The 21,182-nt window shown below is 40.7% G+C and overlaps 10 non-coding genes across 10 annotated transcripts; all 10 read right to left on the bottom strand.

Moving 5' to 3' along the window:
* Positions 1 to 291: 291 nt before the first annotated feature.
* Positions 292 to 365, bottom strand: TRNAT-AGU (transfer RNA threonine (anticodon AGU)). The gene has a single exon. It is a non-coding gene; the product is annotated as a tRNA-Thr (tRNA).
* A 1,213-nt stretch (positions 366 to 1,578) lies between these two features.
* TRNAT-AGU (transfer RNA threonine (anticodon AGU)) lies at positions 1,579 to 1,652 on the bottom strand. The gene has a single exon. It is a non-coding gene; the product is annotated as a tRNA-Thr (tRNA).
* Positions 1,653 to 4,152: 2,500 nt separating this feature from the next.
* TRNAT-AGU (transfer RNA threonine (anticodon AGU)) lies at positions 4,153 to 4,226 on the bottom strand. The gene has a single exon. It is a non-coding gene; the product is annotated as a tRNA-Thr (tRNA).
* A 3,787-nt stretch (positions 4,227 to 8,013) lies between these two features.
* TRNAT-AGU (transfer RNA threonine (anticodon AGU)) lies at positions 8,014 to 8,087 on the bottom strand. The gene has a single exon. It is a non-coding gene; the product is annotated as a tRNA-Thr (tRNA).
* A 3,787-nt stretch (positions 8,088 to 11,874) lies between these two features.
* On the bottom strand, positions 11,875 to 11,948 carry TRNAT-AGU (transfer RNA threonine (anticodon AGU)). Its single transcript has one exon. It is a non-coding gene; the product is annotated as a tRNA-Thr (tRNA).
* Positions 11,949 to 14,447: 2,499 nt separating this feature from the next.
* Positions 14,448 to 14,521, bottom strand: TRNAT-AGU (transfer RNA threonine (anticodon AGU)). Its single transcript has one exon. It is a non-coding gene; the product is annotated as a tRNA-Thr (tRNA).
* A 1,213-nt stretch (positions 14,522 to 15,734) lies between these two features.
* TRNAT-AGU (transfer RNA threonine (anticodon AGU)) lies at positions 15,735 to 15,808 on the bottom strand. The gene has a single exon. It is a non-coding gene; the product is annotated as a tRNA-Thr (tRNA).
* A 1,213-nt stretch (positions 15,809 to 17,021) lies between these two features.
* Positions 17,022 to 17,095, bottom strand: TRNAT-AGU (transfer RNA threonine (anticodon AGU)). The gene has a single exon. It is a non-coding gene; the product is annotated as a tRNA-Thr (tRNA).
* Positions 17,096 to 19,595: 2,500 nt separating this feature from the next.
* On the bottom strand, positions 19,596 to 19,669 carry TRNAT-AGU (transfer RNA threonine (anticodon AGU)). The gene has a single exon. It is a non-coding gene; the product is annotated as a tRNA-Thr (tRNA).
* Positions 19,670 to 20,882: 1,213 nt separating this feature from the next.
* TRNAT-AGU (transfer RNA threonine (anticodon AGU)) lies at positions 20,883 to 20,956 on the bottom strand. Its single transcript has one exon. It is a non-coding gene; the product is annotated as a tRNA-Thr (tRNA).
* Positions 20,957 to 21,182: the final 226 nt, after the last annotated feature.

A 21,182-nucleotide genomic window follows, 5' to 3' on the forward strand; every position in this document is an offset into this window, starting at 1 on the left:
TCTTGCCCTTTCACTGTTCAAGAAGACTGCTATCAAACTTTTCTAGCAGGGAGAGATGCGCATGGAAGCATTTCAATCTGGCAAAAGAAAACCACTGTTTTTATTTGGCATGCTTGGTGCCATCCTACATCGCATGACATCTTCTTCCTTCTGAGCACTTAGACAGCACATATTTATAATTCCTTCATTCAACTATCTCAGAGATGTGAGAAAGACAAATTTGACATTAGTCTCTCACTATGAAAGGTGCCCTTTAAAAATCGAAACTTCTATATCGGGACTATGAAAAGAAGGCACTGCTGAGATTCGAACTCAGGATCTCCTGTTTACTAGACAGGCACTTTAACCAACTAAGCCACAGCACCTCTTTTCCTACTGACCGATAGTAAAGCAGCTTCTGGTAGAGTGGCCTTATTTGATCTTCAGTGTCATCTGATGTCTAGAGACAAACTAATGCAAATGCTATCTGGGATAAACCAATTTTCAGGGCTTCAATACAGACACGACATTCAATCTTTAGTAAAAATACTGTTATTAAAAACCCTGAGCATTAGCTCATTTCTGATATGGTTTGAGCTAGTCTAACTCTTGAGATTATCCAGTGTAGGAGATGTGATAAGGTCCATTTTGCCAGAGGCCGATACACAATCTTTAGCTCAATTGCACAGACTGGTCAAAATCCTCATCAGATCATATCACCTGATTTCAGGTTTGTCATGTAGACGAGGTGGCCGAGTGGTTAAGGCGATGGACTGCTAATCCATTGTGCTCTGCATGCATGGGTTCGAATCCCATCCTCGTCGGTTTAATCTCCTTCTTCCGTGTTGAAAAGCTTAGTTTCCATTTAGAACCCAGGTGGTGGATATTTGACCTTCTCAAATCTCTGAGATAGTGCAATGAAGGATTCATAAATCTGTGCTGTCTAAGTGCATATAAAAGAGAAGACGTCATCCGATGTAGGATTGCATCAGGCATGCAAAATAAAAACGGTGGGTTTTATTTTGCCAGATTGAGCATTGGTTTATGACTGGTAAGGATTGCCTTAGTCCAACTCCAGACACCAGACAATGAAGGAGAAGAGATAAGGCCCACTCCGTTAGAGGCCAACTTAAAATCTTCAGTGAAAAAGCAAAGACTCATCAAAATGCTCTTCAGATCTTATGGTCTGGTTTCTACGTTTTTGGGCAGAGAAGTTGGCTGTGAAGTTCAGGTGATGCATTAACAATACAGTCTATGGATTGAGCTGTTTATGCATGGTTTTGACTTCCATCTTTGTTCTTGTTGTTTTCTTGCCCTTTCACTGTTCAAGAAGACTGCTATCAAACTTTTCTAGCAGGGAGAGATGCGCATGGAAGCATTTCAATCTGGCAAAAGAAAACCACTGTTTTTATTTGGCATGCTTGGTGCCATCCTACATCGCATGACATCTTCTTCCTTCTGAGCACTTAGACAGCACATATTTATAATTCCTTCATTCAACTATCTCAGAGATGTGAGAAAGACAAATTTGACATTAGTCTCTCACTATGAAAGGTGCCCTTTAAAAATCGAAACTTCTATATCGGGACTATGAAAAGAAGGCACTGCTGAGATTCGAACTCAGGATCTCCTGTTTACTAGACAGGCACTTTAACCAACTAAGCCACAGCACCTCTTTTCCTACTGACCGATAGTAAAGCAGCTTCTGGTAGAGTGGCCTTATTTGATCTTCAGTGTCATCTGATGTCTAGAGACAAACTAATGCAAATGCTATCTGGGATAAACCAATTTTCAGGGCTTCAATACAGACACGACATTCAATCTTTAGTAAAAATACTGTTATTAAAAACCCTGAGCATTAGCTCATTTCTGATATGGTTTGAGCTAGTCTAACTCTTGAGATTATCCAGTGTAGGAGATGTGATAAGGTCCATTTTGCCAGAGGCCGATACACAATCTTTAGCTCAATTGCACAGACTGGTCAAAATCCTCATCAGATCATATCACCTGATTTCAGGTTTGTCATGTAGACGAGGTGGCCGAGTGGTTAAGGCGATGGACTGCTAATCCATTGTGCTCTGCATGCATGGGTTCGAATCCCATCCTCGTCGGTTTAATCTCCTTCTTCCGTGTTGAAAAGCTTAGTTTCCATTTAGAACCCAGGTGGTGGATATTTGACCTTCTCAAATCTCTGAGATAGTGCAATGAAGGATTCATAAGTCTGTGCTGTCTAAGTGCATATAAAAGAGAAGACGTCATCTGATGTAGGATTGCATCAGGCATGCAAAATAAAAACGGTGGGTTTTATTTTGCCAGATTGAGCATTGGTTTATGACTGGTAAGGATTGCCTTAGTCCAACTCCAGACACCAGACAATGAAGGAGAAGAGATAAGGCCCACTCCGTTAGAGGCCAACTTAAAATCTTCAGTGAAAAAGCAAAGACTCATCAAAATGCTCTTCAGATCTTATGGTCTGGTTTCTACGTTTTTGGGCAGAGAAGTTGGCTGTGAAGTTCAGGTGATGCATTAACAATACAGTCTATGGATTGAGCTGTTTATGCATGGTTTTGACTTCCATCTTTGTTCTTGTTGTTTTCTTGCCCTTTCACTGTTCAAGAAGACTGCTATCAAACTTTTCTAGCAGGGAGAGATGCGCATGGAAGCATTTCAATCTGGCAAAAGAAAACCACTGTTTTTATTTGGCATGCTTGGTGCCATCCTACATCGCATGACATCTTCTTCCTTCTGAGCACTTAGACAGCACATATTTATAATTCCTTCATTCAACCATCTCAGAGATGTGAGAAAGACAAATTTGACATTAGTCTCTCACTATGAAAGGTGCCCTTTAAAAATCGAAACTTCTATATCGGGACTATGAAAAGAAGGCACTGCTGAGATTCGAACTTAGGATCTCCTGTTTACTAGACAGGCACTTTAACCAACTAAGCCACAGCACCTCTTTTCCTACTCACTGATAGTAAAGCAGCTTCTGGTAGAGTGGCCTTATTTGATCTTCAGTGTCATCTGATGTCTAGAGACAAACTAATGCAAATGCTATCTGGGATAAACCAATTTTCAGGGCTTCAATACAGACACGACATTCAATCTTTAGTAAAAATACTGTTATTAAAAACCCTGAGCATTAGCTCATTTCTGATATGGTTTGAGCTAGTCTAACTCTTGACATTATCCAGTGTAGGAGATGTGATAAGGTCCATTTTGCCAGAGGCCGATACACAATCTTTAGCTCAATTGCACAGACTTGTCAAAATCCTCATCAGATCATATCACCTGATTTCAGGTTTATGATGTAGACGAGGTGGCCGAGTGGTTAAGGCGATGGACTGCTTATCCATTGTGCTCTGCATGCATGGGTTCGAATCCCATCCTCGTCGGTTTAATCTCCTTCTTCCGTGTTGAAAAGCTAAGTTTCCATTTAGAACCCAGGTGGTGGATATTTGACCTTCTCAAATCTCTGAGATAGTGCAATGAAGGATTCATAAATCTGTGCTGTCTAAGTGCATATAAAAGAGAAGACGTCATCCGATGTAGGATTGCATCAGGCATGCCAAATAAAAACGGTGGGTTTTATTTTGCCAGATTGAGCATTGGTTTATGACTGGTAAGGATTGCCTTAGTCCAACTCCAGACACCAGACAATGAAGGAGAAGAGATAAGGCCCACTCCGTTAGAGGCCAACTTAAAATCTTCAGTGAAAAAGCAAAGACTCATCAAAATGCTCTTCAGATCTTATGGTCTGGTTTCTACGTTTTTGGGCAGAGAAGTTGGCTGTGAAGTTCAGGTGATGCATTAACAATACAGTCTATGGATTGAGCTGTTTATGCATGGTTTTGACTTCCATCTTTGTTCTTGTTGTTTTCTTGCCCTTTCACTGTTCAAGAAGACTGCTATCAAACTTTTCTAGCAGGGAGAGATGCGCATGGAAGCATTTCAATCTGGCAAAAGAAAACCACTGTTTTTATTTGGCATGCTTGGTGCCATCCTACATCGCATGACATCTTCTTCCTTCTGAGCACTTAGACAGCACATATTTATAATTCCTTCATTCAACTATCTCAGAGATGTGAGAAAGACAAATTTGACATTAGTCTCTCACTATGAAAGGTGCCCTTTAAAAATCGAAACTTCTATATCGGGACTATGAAAAGAAGGCACTGCTGAGATTCGAACTCAGGATCTCCTGTTTACTAGACAGGCACTTTAACCAACTAAGCCACAGCACCTCTTTTCCTACTGACCGATAGTAAAGCAGCTTCTGGTAGAGTGGCCTTATTTGATCTTCAGTGTCATCTGATGTCTAGAGACAAACTAATGCAAATGCTATCTGGGATAAACCAATTTTCAGGGCTTCAATACAGACACGACATTCAATCTTTAGTAAAAATACTGTTATTAAAAACCCTGAGCATTAGCTCATTTCTGATATGGTTTGAGCTAGTCTAACTCTTGAGATTATCCAGTGTAGGAGATGTGATAAGGTCCATTTTGCCAGAGGCCGATACACAATCTTTAGCTCAATTGCACAGACTGGTCAAAATCCTCATCAGATCATATCACCTGATTTCAGGTTTGTCATGTAGACGAGGTGGCCGAGTGGTTAAGGCGATGGACTGCTAATCCATTGTGCTCTGCATGCATGGGTTCGAATCCCATCCTCGTCGGTTTAATCTCCTTCTTCCGTGTTGAAAAGCTTAGTTTCCATTTAGAACCCAGGTGGTGGATATTTGACCTTCTCAAATCTCTGAGATAGTGCAATGAAGGATTCATAAGTCTGTGCTGTCTAAGTGCATATAAAAGAGAAGACGTCATCCGATGTAGGATTGCATCAGGCATGCAAAATAAAAACGGTGGGTTTTATTTTGCCAGATTGAGCATTGGTTTATGACTGGTAAGGATTGCCTTAGTCCAACTCCAGACACCAGACAATGAAGGAGAAGAGATAAGGCCCACTCCGTTAGAGGCCAACTTAAAATCTTCAGTGAAAAAGCAAAGACTCATCAAAATGCTCTTCAGATCTTATGGTCTGGTTTCTACGTTTTTGGGCAGAGAAGTTGGCTGTGAAGTTCAGGTGATGCATTAACAATACAGTCTATGGATTGAGCTGTTTATGCATGGTTTTGACTTCCATCTTTGTTCTTGTTGTTTTCTTGCCCTTTCACTGTTCAAGAAGACTGCTATCAAACTTTTCTAGCAGGGAGAGATGCGCATGGAAGCATTTCAATCTGGCAAAAGAAAACCACTGTTTTTATTTGGCATGCTTGGTGCCATCCTACATCGCATGACATCTTCTTCCTTCTGAGCACTTAGACAGCACATATTTATAATTCCTTCATTCAACCATCTCAGAGATGTGAGAAAGACAAATTTGACATTAGTCTCTCACTATGAAAGGTGCCCTTTAAAAATCGAAACTTCTATATCGGGACTATGAAAAGAAGGCACTGCTGAGATTCGAACTTAGGATCTCCTGTTTACTAGACAGGCACTTTAACCAACTAAGCCACAGCACCTCTTTTCCTACTCACCGATAGTAAAGCAGCTTCTGGTAGAGTGGCCTTATTTGATCTTCAGTGTCATCTGATGTCTAGAGACAAACTAATGCAAATGCTATCTGGGATAAACCAATTTTCAGGGCTTCAATACAGACACGACATTCAATCTTTAGTAAAAATACTGTTATTAAAAACCCTGAGCATTAGCTCATTTCTGATATGGTTTGAGCTAGTCTAACTCTTGAGATTATCCAGTGTAGGAGATGTGATAAGGTCCATTTTGCCAGAGGCCGATACACAATCTTTAGCTCAATTGCACAGACTGGTCAAAATCCTCATCAGATCATATCACCTGATTTCAGGTTTGTCATGTAGACGAGGTGGCCGAGTGGTTAAGGCGATGGACTGCTAATCCATTGTGCTCTGCATGCATGGGTTCGAATCCCATCCTCGTCGGTTTAATCTCCTTCTTCCGTGTTGAAAAGCTTAGTTTCCATTTAGAACCCAGGTGGTGGATATTTGACCTTCTCAAATCTCTGAGATAGTGCAATGAAGGATTCATAAGTCTGTGCTGTCTAAGTGCATATAAAAGAGAAGACGTCATCCGATGTAGGATTGCATCAGGCATGCAAAATAAAAACGGTGGGTTTTATTTTGCCAGATTGAGCATTGGTTTATGACTGGTAAGGATTGCCTTAGTCCAACTCCAGACACCAGACAATGAAGGAGAAGAGATAAGGCCCACTCCGTTAGAGGCCAACTTAAAATCTTCAGTGAAAAAGCAAAGACTCATCAAAATGCTCTTCAGATCTTATGGTCTGGTTTCTACGTTTTTGGGCAGAGAAGTTGGCTGTGAAGTTCAGGTGATGCATTAACAATACAGTCTATGGATTGAGCTGTTTATGCATGGTTTTGACTTCCATCTTTGTTCTTGTTGTTTTCTTGCCCTTTCACTGTTCAAGAAGACTGCTATCAAACTTTTCTAGCAGGGAGAGATGCGCATGGAAGCATTTCAATCTGGCAAAAGAAAACCACTGTTTTTATTTGGCATGCTTGGTGCCATCCTACATCGCATGACATCTTCTTCCTTCTGAGCACTTAGACAGCACATATTTATAATTCCTTCATTCAACTATCTCAGAGATGTGAGAAAGACAAATTTGACATTAGTCTCTCACTATGAAAGGTGCCCTTTAAAAATCGAAACTTCTATATCGGGACTATGAAAAGAAGGCACTGCTGAGATTCGAACTTAGGATCTCCTGTTTACTAGACAGGCACTTTAACCAACTAAGCCACAGCACCTCTTTTCCTACTCACCGATAGTAAAGCAGCTTCTGGTAGAGTGGCCTTATTTGATCTTCAGTGTCATCTTATGTCTAGAGACAAACTAATGCAAATGCTATCTGGGATAAACCAATTTTCAGGGCTTCAATACAGACACGACATTCAATCTTTAGTAAAAATACTGTTATTAAAAACCCTGAGCATTAGCTCATTTCTGATATGGTTTGAGCTAGTCTAACTCTTGACATTATCCAGTGTAGGAGATGTGATAAGGTCCATTTTGCCAGAGGCCGATACACAATCTTTAGCTCAATTGCACAGACTTGTCAAAATCCTCATCAGATCATATCACCTGATTTCAGGTTTATGATGTAGACGAGGTGGCCGAGTGGTTAAGGCGATGGACTGCTTATCCATTGTGCTCTGCATGCATGGGTTCGAATCCCATCCTCGTCGGTTTAATCTCCTTCTTCCGTGTTGAAAAGCTTAGTTTCCATTTAGAACCCAGGTGGTGGATATTTGACCTTCTCAAATCTCTGAGATAGTGCAATGAAGGATTCATAAATCTGTGCTGTCTAAGTGCATATAAAAGAGAAGACGTCATCCGATGTAGGATTGCATCAGGCATGCCAAATAAAAACGGTGGGTTTTATTTTGCCAGATTGAGCATTGGTTTATGACTGGTAAGGATTGCCTTAGTCCAACTCCAGACACCAGACAATGAAGGAGAAGAGATAAGGCCCACTCCGTTAGAGGCCAACTTAAAATCTTCAGTGAAAAAGCAAAGACTCATCAAAATGCTCTTCAGATCTTATGGTCTGGTTTCTACGTTTTTGGGCAGAGAAGTTGGCTGTGAAGTTCAGGTGATGCATTAACAATACAGTCTATGGATTGAGCTGTTTATGCATGGTTTTGACTTCCATCTTTGTTCTTGTTGTTTTCTTGCCCTTTCACTGTTCAAGAAGACTGCTATCAAACTTTTCTAGCAGGGAGAGATGCGCATGGAAGCATTTCAATCTGGCAAAAGAAAACCACTGTTTTTATTTGGCATGCTTGGTGCCATCCTACATCGCATGACATCTTCTTCCTTCTGAGCACTTAGACAGCACATATTTATAATTCCTTCATTCAACTATCTCAGAGATGTGAGAAAGACAAATTTGACATTAGTCTCTCACTATGAAAGGTGCCCTTTAAAAATCGAAACTTCTATATCGGGACTATGAAAAGAAGGCACTGCTGAGATTCGAACTCAGGATCTCCTGTTTACTAGACAGGCACTTTAACCAACTAAGCCACAGCACCTCTTTTCCTACTGACCGATAGTAAAGCAGCTTCTGGTAGAGTGGCCTTATTTGATCTTCAGTGTCATCTGATGTCTAGAGACAAACTAATGCAAATGCTATCTGGGATAAACCAATTTTCAGGGCTTCAATACAGACACGACATTCAATCTTTAGTAAAAATACTGTTATTAAAAACCCTGAGCATTAGCTCATTTCTGATATGGTTTGAGCTAGTCTAACTCTTGAGATTATCCAGTGTAGGAGATGTGATAAGGTCCATTTTGCCAGAGGCCGATACACAATCTTTAGCTCAATTGCACAGACTGGTCAAAATCCTCATCAGATCATATCACCTGATTTCAGGTTTGTCATGTAGACGAGGTGGCCGAGTGGTTAAGGCGATGGACTGCTAATCCATTGTGCTCTGCATGCATGGGTTCGAATCCCATCCTCGTCGGTTTAATCTCATTCTTCCGTGTTGAAAAGCTTAGTTTCCATTTAGAACCCAGGTGGTGGATATTTGACCTTCTCAAATCTCTGAGATAGTGCAATGAAGGATTCATAAGTCTGTGCTGTCTAAGTGCATATAAAAGAGAAGACGTCATCCGATGTAGGATTGCATCAGGCATGCAAAATAAAAACGGTGGGTTTTATTTTGCCAGATTGAGCATTGGTTTATGACTGGTAAGGATTGCCTTAGTCCAACTCCAGACACCAGACAATGAAGGAGAAGAGATAAGGCCCACTCCGTTAGAGGCCAACTTAAAATCTTCAGTGAAAAAGCAAAGACTCATCAAAATGCTCTTCAGATCTTATGGTCTGGTTTCTACGTTTTTGGGCAGAGAAGTTGGCTGTGAAGTTCAGGTGATGCATTAACAATACAGTCTATGGATTGAGCTGTTTATGCATGGTTTTGACTTCCATCTTTGTTCTTGTTGTTTTCTTGCCCTTTCACTGTTCAAGAAGACTGCTATCAAACTTTTCTAGCAGGGAGAGATGCGCATGGAAGCATTTCAATCTGGCAAAAGAAAACCACTGTTTTTATTTGGCATGCTTGGTGCCATCCTACATCGCATGACATCTTCTTCCTTCTGAGCACTTAGACAGCACATATTTATAATTCCTTCATTCAACCATCTCAGAGATGTGAGAAAGACAAATTTGACATTAGTCTCTCACTATGAAAGGTGCCCTTTAAAAATCGAAACTTCTATATCGGGACTATGAAAAGAAGGCACTGCTGAGATTCGAACTTAGGATCTCCTGTTTACTAGACAGGCACTTTAACCAACTAAGCCACAGCACCTCTTTTCCTACTCACCGATAGTAAAGCAGCTTCTGGTAGAGTGGCCTTATTTGATCTTCAGTGTCATCTGATGTCTAGAGACAAACTAATGCAAATGCTATCTGGGATAAACCAATTTTCAGGGCTTCAATACAGACACGACATTCAATCTTTAGTAAAAATACTGTTATTAAAAACCCTGAGCATTAGCTCATTTCTGATATGGTTTGAGCTAGTCTAACTCTTGAGATTATCCAGTGTAGGAGATGTGATAAGGTCCATTTTGCCAGAGGCCGATACACAATCTTTAGCTCAATTGCACAGACTGGTCAAAATCCTCATCAGATCATATCACCTGATTTCAGGTTTGTCATGTAGACGAGGTGGCCGAGTGGTTAAGGCGATGGACTGCTAATCCATTGTGCTCTGCATGCATGGGTTCGAATCCCATCCTCGTCGGTTTAATCTCCTTCTTCCGTGTTGAAAAGCTTAGTTTCCATTTAGAACCCAGGTGGTGGATATTTGACCTTCTCAAATCTCTGAGATAGTGCAATGAAGGATTCATAAGTCTGTGCTGTCTAAGTGCATATAAAAGAGAAGACGTCATCCGATGTAGGATTGCATCAGGCATGCAAAATAAAAACGGTGGGTTTTATTTTGCCAGATTGAGCATTGGTTTATGACTGGTAAGGATTGCCTTAGTCCAACTCCAGACACCAGACAATGAAGGAGAAGAGATAAGGCCCACTCCGTTAGAGGCCAACTTAAAATCTTCAGTGAAAAAGCAAAGACTCATCAAAATGCTCTTCAGATCTTATGGTCTGGTTTCTACGTTTTTGGGCAGAGAAGTTGGCTGTGAAGTTCAGGTGATGCATTAACAATACAGTCTATGGATTGAGCTGTTTATGCATGGTTTTGACTTCCATCTTTGTTCTTGTTGTTTTCTTGCCCTTTCACTGTTCAAGAAGACTGCTATCAAACTTTTCTAGCAGGGAGAGATGCGCATGGAAGCATTTCAATCTGGCAAAAGAAAACCACTGTTTTTATTTGGCATGCTTGGTGCCATCCTACATCGCATGACATCTTCTTCCTTCTGAGCACTTAGACAGCACATATTTATAATTCCTTCATTCAACTATCTCAGAGATGTGAGAAAGACAAATTTGACATTAGTCTCTCACTATGAAAGGTGCCCTTTAAAAATCGAAACTTCTATATCGGGACTATGAAAAGAAGGCACTGCTGAGATTCGAACTTAGGATCTCCTGTTTACTAGACAGGCACTTTAACCAACTAAGCCACAGCACCTCTTTTCCTACTCACCGATAGTAAAGCAGCTTCTGGTAGAGTGGCCTTATTTGATCTTCAGTGTCATCTTATGTCTAGAGACAAACTAATGCAAATGCTATCTGGGATAAACCAATTTTCAGGGCTTCAATACAGACACGACATTCAATCTTTAGTAAAAATACTGTTATTAAAAACCCTGAGCATTAGCTCATTTCTGATATGGTTTGAGCTAGTCTAACTCTTGACATTATCCAGTGTAGGAGATGTGATAAGGTCCATTTTGCCAGAGGCCGATACACAATCTTTAGCTCAATTGCACAGACTTGTCAAAATCCTCATCAGATCATATCACCTGATTTCAGGTTTATGATGTAGACGAGGTGGCCGAGTGGTTAAGGCGATGGACTGCTTATCCATTGTGCTCTGCATGCATGGGTTCGAATCCCATCCTCGTCGGTTTAATCTCCTTCTTCCGTGTTGAAAAGCTTAGTTTCCATTTAGAACCCAGGTGGTGGATATTTGACCTTCTCAAATCTCTGAGATAGTGCAATGAAGGATTCATAAATCTGTGCTGTCTAAGTGCATATAAAAGAGAAGACGTCATCCGATGTAGGATTGCATCAGGCATGCCAAATAAAAACGGTGGGTTTTATTTTGCCAGATTGAGCATTGGTTTATGACTGGTAAGGATTGCCTTAGTCCAACTCCAGACACCAGACAATGAAGGAGAAGAGATAAGGCCCACTCCGTTAGAGGCCAACTTAAAATCTTCAGTGAAAAAGCAAAGACTCATCAAAATGCTCTTCAGATCTTATGGTCTGGTTTCTACGTTTTTGGGCAGAGAAGTTGGCTGTGAAGTTCAGGTGATGCATTAACAATACAGTCTATGGATTGAGCTGTTTATGCATGGTTTTGACTTCCATCTTTGTTCTTGTTGTTTTCTTGCCCTTTCACTGTTCAAGAAGACTGCTATCAAACTTTTCTAGCAGGGAGAGATGCGCATGGAAGCATTTCAATCTGGCAAAAGAAAACCACTGTTTTTATTTGGCATGCTTGGTGCCATCCTACATCGCATGACATCTTCTTCCTTCTGAGCACTTAGACAGCACATATTTATAATTCCTTCATTCAACTATCTCAGAGATGTGAGAAAGACAAATTTGACATTAGTCTCTCACTATGAAAGGTGCCCTTTAAAAATCGAAACTTCTATATCGGGACTATGAAAAGAAGGCACTGCTGAGATTCGAACTCAGGATCTCCTGTTTACTAGACAGGCACTTTAACCAACTAAGCCACAGCACCTCTTTTCCTACTGACCGATAGTAAAGCAGCTTCTGGTAGAGTGGCCTTATTTGATCTTCAGTGTCATCTGATGTCTAGAGACAAACTAATGCAAATGCTATCTGGGATAAACCAATTTTCAGGGCTTCAATACAGACACGACATTCAATCTTTAGTAAAAATACTGTTATTAAAACCCTGAGCATTAGCTCATTTCTGATATGGTTTGAGCTAGTCTAACTCTTGAGATTATCCAGTGTAGGAGATGTGATAAGGTCCATTTTGCCAGAGGCCGATACACAATCTTTAGCTCAATTGCACAGACTGGTCAAAATCCTCATCAGATCATATCACCTGATTTCAGGTTTGTCATGTAGACGAGGTGGCCGAGTGGTTAAGGCGATGGACTGCTAATCCATTGTGCTCTGCATGCATGGGTTCGAATCCCATCCTCGTCGGTTTAATCTCATTCTTCCGTGTTGAAAAGCTTAGTTTCCATTTAGAACCCAGGTGGTGGATATTTGACCTTCTCAAATCTCTGAGATAGTGCAATGAAGGATTCATAAGTCTGTGCTGTCTAAGTGCATATAAAAGAGAAGACGTCATCCGATGTAGGATTGCATCAGGCATGCAAAATAAAAACGGTGGGTTTTATTTTGCCAGATTGAGCATTGGTTTATGACTGGTAAGGATTGCCTTAGTCCAACTCCAGACACCAGACAATGAAGGAGAAGAGATAAGGCCCACTCCGTTAGAGGCCAACTTAAAATCTTCAGTGAAAAAGCAAAGACTCATCAAAATGCTCTTCAGATCTTATGGTCTGGTTTCTACGTTTTTGGGCAGAGAAGTTGGCTGTGAAGTTCAGGTGATGCATTAACAATACAGTCTATGGATTGAGCTGTTTATGCATGGTTTTGACTTCCATCTTTGTTCTTGTTGTTTTCTTGCCCTTTCACTGTTCAAGAAGACTGCTATCAAACTTTTCTAGCAGGGAGAGATGCGCATGGAAGCATTTCAATCTGGCAAAAGAAAACCACTGTTTTTATTTGGCATGCTTGGTGCCATCCTACATCGCATGACATCTTCTTCCTTCTGAGCACTTAGACAGCACATATTTATAATTCCTTCATTCAACTATCTCAGAGATGTGAGAAAGACAAATTTGACATTAGTCTCTCACTATGAAAGGTGCCCTTTAAAAATCGAAACTTCTATATCGGGACTATGAAAAGAAGGCACTGCTGAGATTCGAACTTAGGATCTCCTGTTTACTAGACAGGCACTTTAACCAACTAAGCCACAGCACCTCTTTTCCTACTCACCGATAGTAAAGCAGCTTCTGGTAGAGTGGCCTTATTTGATCTTCAGTGTCATCTTATGTCTAGAGACAAACTAATGCAAATGCTATCTGGGATAAACCAATTTTCAGGGCTTCAATACAGACACGACATTCAATCTTTAGTAAAAATACTGTTATTAAAAACCCTGAGCATTAGCTCATTTCTGATATGGTTTGAGCTAGTCTAACTCTTGACATTATCCAGTGTAGGAGATGTGATAAGGTCCATTTTGCCAGAGGCCGATACACAATCTTTAGCTCAATTGCACAGACTTGTCAAAATCCTCATCAGATCATATCACCTGATTTCAGGTTTATGATGTAGACGAGGTGGCCGAGTGGTTAAGGCGATGGACTGCTTATCCATTGTGCTCTGCATGCATGGGTTCGAATCCCATCCTCGTCGGTTTAATCTCCTTCTTCCGTGTTGAAAAGCTTAGTTTCCATTTAGAACCCAGGTGGTGGATATTTGACCTTCTCAAATCTCTGAGATAGTGCAATGAAGGATTCATAAATCTGTGCTGTCTAAGTGCATATAAAAGAGAAGACGTCATCCGATGTAGGATTGCATCAGGCATGCCAAATAAAAACGGTGGGTTTTATTTTGCCAGATTGAGCATTGGTTTATGACTGGTAAGGATTGCCTTAGTCCAACTCCAGACACCAGACAATGAAGGAGAAGAGATAAGGCCCACTCCGTTAGAGGCCAACTTAAAATCTTCAGTGAAAAAGCAAAGACTCATCAAAATGCTCTTCAGATCTTATGGTCTGGTTTCTACGTTTTTGGGCAGAGAAGTTGGCTGTGAAGTTCAGGTGATGCATTAACAATACAGTCTATGGATTGAGCTGTTTATGCATGGTTTTGACTTCCATCTTTGTTCTTGTTGTTTTCTTGCCCTTTCACTGTTCAAGAAGACTGCTATCAAACTTTTCTAGCAGGGAGAGATGCGCATGGAAGCATTTCAATCTGGCAAAAGAAAACCACTGTTTTTATTTGGCATGCTTGGTGCCATCCTACATCGCATGACATCTTCTTCCTTCTGAGCACTTAGACAGCACATATTTATAATTCCTTCATTCAACTATCTCAGAGATGTGAGAAAGACAAATTTGACATTAGTCTCTCACTATGAAAGGTGCCCTTTAAAAATCGAAACTTCTATATCGGGACTATGAAAAGAAGGCACTGCTGAGATTCGAACTCAGGATCTCCTGTTTACTAGACAGGCACTTTAACCAACTAAGCCACAGCACCTCTTTTCCTACTGACCGATAGTAAAGCAGCTTCTGGTAGAGTGGCCTTATTTGATCTTTAGTGTCATCTGATGTCTAGAGACAAACTAATGCAAATGCTATCTGGGATAAACCAATTTTCAGGGCTTCAATACAGACACGACATTCAATCTTTAGTAAAAATACTGTTATTAAAAACCCTGAGCATTAGCTCATTTCTGATATGGTTTGAGCTAGTCTAACTCTTGAGATTATCCAGTGTAGGAGATGTGATAAGGTCCATTTTGCCAGAGGCCGATACACAATCTTTAGCTCAATTGCACAGACTGGTCAAAATCCTCATCAGATCATATCACCTGATTTCAGGTTTGTCATGTAGACGAGGTGGCCGAGTGGTTAAGGCGATGGACTGCTAATCCATTGTGCTCTGCATGCATGGGTTCGAATCCCATCCTCGTCGGTTTAATCTCATTCTTCCGTGTTGAAAAGCTTAGTTTCCATTTAGAACCCAGGTGGTGGATATTTGACCTTCTCAAATCTCTGAGATAGTGCAATGAAGGATTCATAAGTCTGTGCTGTCTAAGTGCATATAAAAGAGAAGACGTCATCCGATGTAGGATTGCATCAGGCATGCAAAATAAAAACGGTGGGTTTTATTTTGCCAGATTGAGCATTGGTTTATGACTGGTAAGGATTGCCTTAGTCCAACTCCAGACACCAGACAATGAAGGAGAAGAGATAAGGCCCACTCCGTTAGAGGCCAACTTAAAATCTTCAGTGAAAAAGCAAAGACTCATCAAAATGCTCTTCAGATCTTATGGTCTGGTTTCTACGTTTTTGGGCAGAGAAGTTGGCTGTGAAGTTCAGGTGATGCATTAACAATACAGTCTATGGATTGAGCTGTTTATGCATGGTTTTGACTTCCATCTTTGTTCTTGTTGTTTTCTTGCCCTTTCACTGTTCAAGAAGACTGCTATCAAACTTTTCTAGCAGGGAGAGATGCGCATGGAAGCATTTCAATCTGGCAAAAGAAAACCACTGTTTTTATTTGGCATGCTTGGTGCCATCCTACATCGCATGACATCTTCTTCCTTCTGAGCACTTAGACAGCACATATTTATAATTCCTTCATTCAACTATCTCAGAGATGTGAGAAAGACAAATTTGACATTAGTCTCTCACTATGAAAGGTGCCCTTTAAAAATCGAAACTTCTATATCGGGACTATGAAAAGAAGGCACTGCTGAGATTCGAACTCAGGATCTCCTGTTTACTAGACAGGCACTTTAACCAACTAAGCCACAGCACCTCTTTTCCTACTGACCGATAGTAAAGCAGCTTCTGGTAGAGTGGCCTTATTTGATCTTCAGTGTCATCTGATGTCTAGAGACAAACTAATGCAAATGCTATCTGGGATAAACCAATTTTCAGGGCTTCAATACAGACACGACATTCAATCTTTAGTAAAAATACTGTTATTAAAAACCCTGAGCATTAGCTCATTTCTGATATGGTTTGAGCTAGTCTAACTCTTGAGATTATCCAGTGTAGGAGATGTGATAAGGTCCATTTTGCCAGAGGCCGATACACAATCTTTAGCTCAATTGCACAGACTGGTCAAAATCCTCATCAGATCATATCACCTGATTTCAGGTTTGTCATGTAGACGAGGTGGCCGAGTGGTTAAGGCGATGGACTGCTAATCCATTGTGCTCTGCATGCATGGGTTCGAATCCCATCCTCGTCGGTTTAATCTCATTCTTCCGTGTTGAAAAGCTTAGTTTCCATTTAGAACCCAGGTGGTGGATATTTGACCTTCTCAAATCTCTGAGATAGTGCAATGAAGGATTCATAAGTCTGTGCTGTCTAAGTGCATATAAAAGAGAAGACGTCATCCGATGTAGGATTGCATCAGGCATGCAAAATAAAAACGGTGGGTTTTATTTTGCCAGATTGAGCATTGGTTTATGACTGGTAAGGATTGCCTTAGTCCAACTCCAGACACCAGACAATGAAGGAGAAGAGATAAGGCCCACTCCGTTAGAGGCCAACTTAAAATCTTCAGTGAAAAAGCAAAGACTCATCAAAATGCTCTTCAGATCTTATGGTCTGGTTTCTACGTTTTTGGGCAGAGAAGTTGGCTGTGAAGTTCAGGTGATGCATTAACAATACAGTCTATGGATTGAGCTGTTTATGCATGGTTTTGACTTCCATCTTTGTTCTTGTTGTTTTCTTGCCCTTTCACTGTTCAAGAAGACTGCTATCAAACTTTTCTAGCAGGGAGAGATGCGCATGGAAGCATTTCAATCTGGCAAAAGAAAACCACTGTTTTTATTTGGCATGCTTGGTGCCATCCTACATCGCATGACATCTTCTTCCTTCTGAGCACTTAGACAGCACATATTTATAATTCCTTCATTCAACTATCTCAGAGATGTGAGAAAGACAAATTTGACATTAGTCTCTCACTATGAAAGGTGCCCTTTAAAAATCGAAACTTCTATATCGGGACTATGAAAAGAAGGCACTGCTGAGATTCGAACTCAGGATCTCCTGTTTACTAGACAGGCACTTTAACCAACTAAGCCACAGCACCTCTTTTCCTACTGACCGATAGTAAAGCAGCTTCTGGTAGAGTGGCCTTATTTGATCTTCAGTGTCATCTGATGTCTAGAGACAAACTAATGCAAATGCTATCTGGGATAAACCAATTTTCAGGGCTTCAATACAGACACGACATTCAATCTTTAGTAAAAATACTGTTATTAAAAACCCTGAGCATTAGCTCATTTCTGATATGGTTTGAGCTAGTCTAACTCTTGAGATTATCCAGTGTAGGAGATGTGATAAGGTCCATTTTGCCAGAGGCCGATACACAATCTTTAGCTCAATTGCACAGACTGGTCAAAATCCTCATCAGATCATATCACCTGATTTCAGGTTTGTCATGTAGACGAGGTGGCCGAGTGGTTAAGGCGATGGACTGCTAATCCATTGTGCTCTGCATGCATGGGTTCGAATCCCATCCTCGTCGGTTTAATCTCATTCTTCCGTGTTGAAAAGCTTAGTTTCCATTTAGAACCCAGGTGGTGGATATTTGACCTTCTCAAATCTCTGAGATAGTGCAATGAAGGATTCATAAGTCTGTGCTGTCTAAGTGCATATAAAAGAGAAGACGTCATCCGATGTAGGATTGCATCAGGCATGCAAAATAAAAACGGTGGGTTTTATTTTGCCAGATTGAGCATTGGTTTATGACTGGTAAGGATTGCCTTAGTCCAACTCCAGACACCAGACAATGAAGGAGAAGAGATAAGGCCCACTCCGTTAGAGGCCAACTTAAAATCTTCAGTGAAAAAGCAAAGACTCATCAAAATGCTCTTCAGATCTTATGGTCTGGTTTCTACGTTTTTGGGCAGAGAAGTTGGCTGTGAAGTTCAGGTGATGCATTAACAATACAGTCTATGGATTGAGCTGTTTATGCATGGTTTTGACTTCCATCTTTGTTCTTGTTGTTTTCTTGCCCTTTCACTGTTCAAGAAGACTGCTATCAAACTTTTCTAGCAGGGAGAGATGCGCATGGAAGCATTTCAATCTGGCAAAAGAAAACCACTGTTTTTATTTGGCATGCTTGGTGCCATCCTACATCGCATGACATCTTCTTCCTTCTGAGCACTTAGACAGCACATATTTATAATTCCTTCATTCAACTATCTCAGAGATGTGAGAAAGACAAATTTGACATTAGTCTCTCACTATGAAAGGTGCCCTTTAAAAATCGAAACTTCTATATCGGGACTATGAAAAGAAGGCACTGCTGAGATTCGAACTTAGGATCTCCTGTTTACTAGACAGGCACTTTAACCAACTAAGCCACAGCACCTCTTTTCCTACTCACCGATAGTAAAGCAGCTTCTGGTAGAGTGGCCTTATTTGATCTTCAGTGTCATCTGATGTCTAGAGACAAACTAATGCAAATGCTATCTGGGATAAACCAATTTTCAGGGCTTCAATACAGACACGACATTCAATCTTTAGTAAAAATACTGTTATTAAAAACCCTGAGCATTAGCTCATTTCTGATATGGTTTGAGCTAGTCTAACTCTTGACATTATCCAGTGTAGGAGATGTGATAAGGTCCATTTTGCCAGAGGCCGATACACAATCTTTAGCTCAATTGCACAGACTTGTCAAAATCCTCATCAGATCATATCACCTGATTTCAGGCTTATGATGTAGACGAGGTGGCCGAGTGGTTAAGGCGATGGACTGCTTATCCATTGTGCTCTGCATGCATGGGTTCGAATCTCATCCTCGTCGGTTTAATCTCCTTCTTCCGTGTTGAAAAGCTTAGTTTCCATTTAGAACCCAGGTGGTGGATATTTGACCTTCTCAAATCTCTGAGATAGTGCAATGAAGGATTCATAAATCTGTGCTGTCTAAGTGCATATAAAAGAGAAGACGTCATCCGATGTAGGATTGCATCAGGCATGCCAAATAAAAACGGTGGGTTTTATTTTGCCAGATTGAGCATTGGTTTATGACTGGTAAGGATTGCCTTAGTCCAACTCCAGACACCAGACAATGAAGGAGAAGAGATAAGGCCCACTCCGTTAGAGGCCAACTTAAAATCTTCAGTGAAAAAGCAAAGACTCATCAAAATGCTCTTCAGATCTTATGGTCTGGTTTCTACGTTTTTGGGCAGAGAAGTTGGCTGTGAAGTTCAGGTGATGCATTAACAATACAGTCTATGGATTGAGCTGTTTATGCATGGTTTTGACATCCATCTTTGTTCTTGTTGTTTTCTTGCCCTTTCACTGTTCAAGAAGACTGCTATCAAACTTTTCTAGCAGGGAGAGATGCGCATGGAAGCATTTCAATCTGGCAAAAGAAAACCACTGTTTTTATTTGGCATGCTTGGTGCCATCCTACATCGCATGACATCTTCTTCCTTCTGAGCACTTAGACAGCACATATTTATAATTCCTTCATTCAACTATCTCAGAGATGTGAGAAAGACAAATTTGACATTAGTCTCTCACTATGAAAGGTGCCCTTTAAAAATCGAAACTTCTATATCGGGACTATGAAAAGAAGGCACTGCTGAGATTCGAACTCAGGATCTCCTGTTTACTAGACAGGCACTTTAACCAACTAAGCCACAGCACCTCTTTTCCTACTGACCGATAGTAAAGCAGCTTCTGGTAGAGTGGCCTTATTTGATCTTCAGTGTCATCTGATGTCTAGAGACAAACTAATGCAAATGCTATCTGGGATAAACCAATTTTCAGGGCTTCAATACAGACACGACATTCAATCTTTAGTAAAAATACTGTTATTAAAAACCCTGAGCATTAGCTCATTTCTGATATGGTTTGAGCTAGTCTAACTCTTGAGATTATCCAGTGTAGGAGATGTGATAAGGTCCATTTTGCCAGAGGCCGATACACAATCTTTAGCTCAATTGCACAGACTTGTCAAAATCCTCATCAGATCATATCACCTGATTTCAGGTTTATGATGTAGACGAGGTGGCCGAGTGGTTAAGGCGATGGACTGCTTATCCATTGTGCTCTGCATGCATGGGTTCGAATCCCATCCTCGTCGGTTTAATCTCCTTCTTCCGTGTTGAAAAGCTTAGTTTCCATTTAGAACCCAGGTGGTGGATATTTGACCTTCTCAAATCTCTGAGATAGTGCAATGAAGGATTCATAAATCTGTGCTGTCTAAGTGCATATAAAAGAGAAGACGTCATCCGATGTAGGATTGCATCAGGCATGCCAAATAAAAACGGTGGGTTTTATTTTGCCAGATTGAGCATTGGTTTATGACTGGTAAGGATTGCCTTAGTCCAACTCCAGACACCAGACAATGAAGGAGAAGAGATAAGGCCCACTCCGTTAGAGGCCAACTTAAAATCTTCAGTGAAAAAGCAAAGACTCATCAAAATGCTCTTCAGATCTTATGGTCTGGTTTCTACGTTTTTGGGCAGAGAAGTTGGCTGTGAAGTTCAGGTGATGCATTAACAATACAGTCTATGGATTGAGCTGTTTATGCATGGTTTTGACTTCGATCTTTGTTCTTGTTGTTTTCTTGCCCTTTCACTGTTCAAGAAGACTGCTATCAAACTTTTCTAGCAGGGAGAGATGCGCATGGAAGCATTTCAATCTGGCAAAAGAAAACCACTGTTTTTATTTGGCATGCTTGGTGCCATCCTACATCGCATGACATCTTCTTCCTTCTGAGCACTTAGACAGCACATATTTATAATTCCTTCATTCAACTATCTCAGAGATGTGAGAAAGACAAATTTGACATTAGTCTCTCACTATGAAAGGTGCCCTTTAAAAATCGAAACTTCTATATCGGGACTATGAAAAGAAGGCACTGCTGAGATTCGAACTCAGGATCTCCTGTTTACTAGACAGGCACTTTAACCAACTAAGCCACAGCACCTCTTTTCCTACTGACCGATAGTAAAGCAGCTTCTGGTAGAGTGGCCTTATTTGATCTTCAGTGTCATCTGATGTCTAGAGACAAACTAATGCAAATGCTATCTGGGATAAACCAATTTTCAGGGCTTCAATACAGACACGACATTCAATCTTTAGTAAAAATACTGTTATTAAAAACCCTGAGCATTAGCTCATTTCTGATATGGTTTGAGCTAGTCTAACTCTTG

The sequence above is a fragment of the Anomaloglossus baeobatrachus genome, chromosome 7 (assembly GCF_048569485.1).
Source record: "Anomaloglossus baeobatrachus isolate aAnoBae1 chromosome 7, aAnoBae1.hap1, whole genome shotgun sequence".
Lineage (NCBI taxonomy): Eukaryota > Metazoa > Chordata > Amphibia > Anura > Aromobatidae > Anomaloglossus > Anomaloglossus baeobatrachus.